A 4,809-nucleotide genomic window follows, 5' to 3' on the forward strand; every position below is an offset into this window, starting at 1 on the left:
TCAAATAAACCAATGTGGTAAATTTTATTATACCAAATAAATCAATAAATGTAAATAGATTAATCCAAACAACTGTTGCTTGTTTGACTTTATTGTTCCCTATTTGTGGTTGTTGTGAGGTGACATTGAACTAACTGGCTCTGACTCCTAACACACTGGAGCCCTGCTCAGCCCGAAACGACGCTCACACTCATTCATATGTTTTAACACATTGTTGCAGGCACTGTGTCAATTCATTTCATTGAAGGTGTTCTCTTTTATGTCGACCCCTTATTTAACCAATAGGGGATCCACTTCAATATTTGTCCTTCTTAAAGTACTGGTCCCTCCCAATAGCACATCCACTGGATATGAGATGAAGATTCACCATTTTTGCTTCTAATGAACATTACAGGTTTACTACTTCCAATGCAGACATGTTTGTTCTTCGTGACATATTTAAATTCTCTTCATCAATACCATGATTCAAAAACATAAGTCTTCATTGATCTTCCTTACTGATGACCCAGTTTTCACATATATCTGAGACAATGAAATACCCTGGCATGGATCAGGATAACCTTAGTATATAAAGTGACATCCCTATATTCTCGAGTATAAGCCGACCCAAATATCAGCCTAGGCAACTAATTTTACCACAAAAACTGCATAAAAAATGTGTTGGAAAAGCTCAGCTTATACATGAGTATTAACGGTATATTATTTTTAGCATTTTTAACATTTTAAGATCTTTTGCGGGAAATTTCCCAATGGAGTAAATCATTTGGTTCCCTGCCTACTGCTTCCATATGTGTTCATTGTAGATCTAAGTGAAATAAAAGCCTTGACAGCTTTAATCTTTTATCCTTTTACTGAACTCTTGTTTATTGACCCAGTTGATTTTCTTTATGTTGAGGGATAATCCATGCCGGTGTATATTAGTCTTTAGTCTTCATCAGTGAATTGCTTAGAATTTAGTACTGAAGGGCTTCTTTCAGACAGTTAAATTTGAGATAGCGTAAAAGCTGATCAGAATGTCAACACAAGGAGTTCCCCGGACCCCCCTCCAAAAAAAATTTGAAACCATTACTAATGTTTAAATTGCAAGTTTTCTACCAAAAGATTTTTCTGGAGTGAGTGACAGTGTTGGCACTTTTGATCTGAAAACTTTTAAACTTAGCAATTATCTTTTTTGATGTTTTCTCATGCCCTTTGTCTTTGGTGCTGCAGTTCTTGTTGGTGATATGTCTGCACAGTCTGCATGTCCTGCATGTTTATCGGACATTACTCATTTAATTTAGCTGTGCCAAAAAAACCTTGGAAAACCTCAATGAAATACATTCCCGGTAATTACAGTAATTGTGTTAGTTAGGTTTTGTGTCAACTTGCGGGGACAGGATTCTCAGTGGATTGTCAGTTAAGACCTAGTAATCATCTCCATAGTGGACTGTCTACAAGCATTTTTGGGTTTGGGACTTAACACCACCCACAATAATGTGAGGAATCTCCTTAAAGTGTCATGAGTTTCTGTGAAATCTTGCAGTGAAATGCAGAGCCCAGAGCTATGAGGGAACATACTAAGGGGAGGAGTTGGGTGGACCAGAAATTGGGAGCATCTTAAATCTCTAATTTCTTGGGGCTAGTCTTGTATCAATTATCTAAATATAAATTATTACCAAAGTGACTCAGTTTATCTACCAAAGTGAATGGCTAAGCCAAACCAAACTCATTACCATTGAGGACATGCCCGATTCATAGTGATCCTATAGGACAGGGTAGAACTGCGCCATGAGTGTCCAAAACTGTATCTTTTTAAGGGAATAGAAAGGCCCATATCTCCTGCAGAGCAGCTGTTGGTTTCAAACTGATGACCTATGTTCAGAAGCATAATGTAAAACCACTATTGCCACCAGACACCTTTGGAGATATATGAGTATACACTCAGATGTAATAAAACATAACACGATTTGTAAACATAAAGCGCTCATATAATGAACAGTTTAACTGTGATATATCCAGGGAAACATTTTTGAATAGAAATAGATTTTAAAAGATTAAAAGATAACCCAAACCAAACTCATTAACATCGAGTCAATGCTGATTCATAGTGAGTCCCTGTGGATTTCCAAACCGGTAACTGCTGAGGTGAGTGGAAAGCCCGTTCTTTCTCCTGTTGAGCTGCTCGTGGTTTTGAACTGCCAATCGTGCCAATTGCAGCCCAATGCAAAACCACTATTGGCTGTATTTTCTAGATTAAAGAGATAGGAGGGCAAATAGAAAAGTATTCTTAGCAGGATTTCACTTTGTACATGAGCTTTTTTCCCTGAAAAAGAATGTTTAAACATCTCTGTGTTGTCAGTGAATGAATGCAGAGAATCCTTTCAGCAATATTTGTCTTGGGCGAGTTGGCAACTGAACTCACAGTCTTCCAGGCGATGCCAACTCCGTGACCTGGAAGTCACATTAGGGTTTCTTTAACAAGAAAAAAAAAAACCTTTTAGTTCAATAGAAAGAACACTTTTAAGTTCAGGGCTGACACCATATTTGTTTGTTTGTTTTTTAGTTTATTTACTTTAAAATTTTAATTGTTCCATTGGGAACTCTTAAAGATATCAAAACGTTCCATAGTTTAATCACATAAAGCAGTACAATTGCTACCACAATCCATTTCAAACATTTTCTTTCTTCTTGAACTCCTTAATATCAGCTCCCCTTGTTCCCTTCCCTCCTTCCTCCCACACCCCAGGAACCTTTATTTGTTTATTTCCTTAGAACAGGGTTTTTTCTCCCCTGTCTCACACAGTCCTATGACCATTCACATACAATTGCGTTGTTTGATCCCATCGAGTGGGGTGACACAGTCATCAATGCCATCAGATCCCTAATCCCACCTCCCCTGCCCCTCTTCCCATAAATTCAGGGAATCATTACACCTGTTACTGTTTCTGAAAGGTTATTTATCTTGCCTTTCATGTACTGAACTGTCTTAAACATACAAATGAACATATGCAAATCTAACATGATTAATGAGGTAAAAAAAATAAAATCCATAATAGTAAGGGGAGGAAATATTTTTAAAAACTAGAGAATAATGTTGAGTTCATCCATGCTATACTGCACCCTGGATTTATCATTCCTTCTCTGTGGCCCTTCTGAGAGGGACTGTCCAATTATCTTACAGGTGGGTTTTGGGTCTCCACTACCTCCACAACCCTTCACATTTATTTGGTTCCTTGATTTTGATTTGTGTTACCTCTTCTAGTTGACAGCACATGATCACACAGGCTCGGGTGCTTCGTCCAAGCAAGTTTTGTCGCTTCCCTGCTAGATAGTCGCTTGTTTAGCTAGAAGCCTTTAAGACCACACTGCTATATCTTTGAATAGCCAGGCACCATCAGCTTTCTTCATTGTATTTGCTTATGCAGCCATTTTGTCTTCAGCGATCTTGTCTGGGAGGTGAGTTACAATAATATACAATGCACAATGTACGTGGTACATTGCAACATTATTAAATGTACAATGCTACATTACTAGAACAAACGGTTCTTATACTGAGGTAAGATTTAAGTAGAGGCCCAAAGTCCATTTGCTTCCTTGTTGCATTTGCATATAAACACATATCGAGTTAAGTACTCATGCATTTATATATTTACATTTTTTATTCTTCTTTCCTCTTTTTATTTTTTCCTCCTAATCCATTATCATGTTTAGCTATCAATCGCCTCTCAGTAATTCCTCTCTGAAACAACTCAATTGATCAAACATGACAGGAAAGATACACCCTCCTCACCATCAATTTTAGAACACTTATTATTCACTGTTGGTTCACCCTCACCTCTCTCTCCTTTCCTACCCATGTCCCTTAGGAGCTGTCAAACCAGTCACTGTCTCCATAAGATTGCTTACCCTGCCTATCTTGTGTAGATAGACACCAAAAGAAAACAAAACCCATACAGGTAGTGGCAGGACTAATAGGGACCCTGACGGAGAGTGGAGGACTCTCCCTGTGAAACAGAGAGAAGAACCTGATATAAATCTTCAGGCCTGTCCCCCTTCCTTCCTGAGCTGCACATCCCGGGTCCTTCTTGCCGAGCAACTCAGACCCCCTTTGAGTTTCAGCCCTTGTGTCCAAAAGGCAAGCATCCTAAACATCGTCATTACGATTCCTACCGTCAGGGATGGAACGGTTAGTGCCAATCCCCCCCACACCTGAGTTATGCCTTCAGACATTCAGTGTGGCCCCCTTGGGAGGAATCCCCAGCCGGTTTAGATGGGATGCCAAGTGGTGCTCCGGAGTCAGAAGTCAAGACTGGGACACTTTGAGGACTTTGCCGCTTCACTCCCATCATTGATCTGTTGCCCACAGATGTCTTCCCGAAACGTCAAAGCTTTGTGCTAAGTTTCTGGGAATGTTGCCCACAAAAAATGACAGTATTAGATAGGACAGGCATTTAGGAAGGCCGAAAAGAATAATTCTAGGGAGAAAAGTCAGCTTAGGGCAATGGTGACATTTTTTGTTTTTTCCCCCCAGAATTAATAGGGGATCATTGCAATCTTGATACATTTTCATATCAAAGGACACAAGATAATCAGGGCTTATTATGAAGAAGCTTTAAGAAAATTGAAAAGTACACTGATGAGAAAAAGACCAAGAAAGTTGCATGAAGGGCTTTTATTTTTCTCCCTGTCACAACAAGCCCCTGTCATCCTTTAAGTGTAATCAGAGCCGTCCTATGAGAATGTTATTGGGAAACTTTGTTCCATCTACTGCATAACCCTACTATCACTTCATTCAGACTTCTTTTTTCCCCAATACTCCAAAAATATTCA

This window comes from Echinops telfairi, unplaced genomic scaffold (assembly GCF_000313985.2).
Source record: "Echinops telfairi isolate 266 unplaced genomic scaffold, ASM31398v2 ScPeMD7_11;HRSCAF=52, whole genome shotgun sequence".
Taxonomy (NCBI): domain Eukaryota; kingdom Metazoa; phylum Chordata; class Mammalia; order Afrosoricida; family Tenrecidae; genus Echinops; species Echinops telfairi.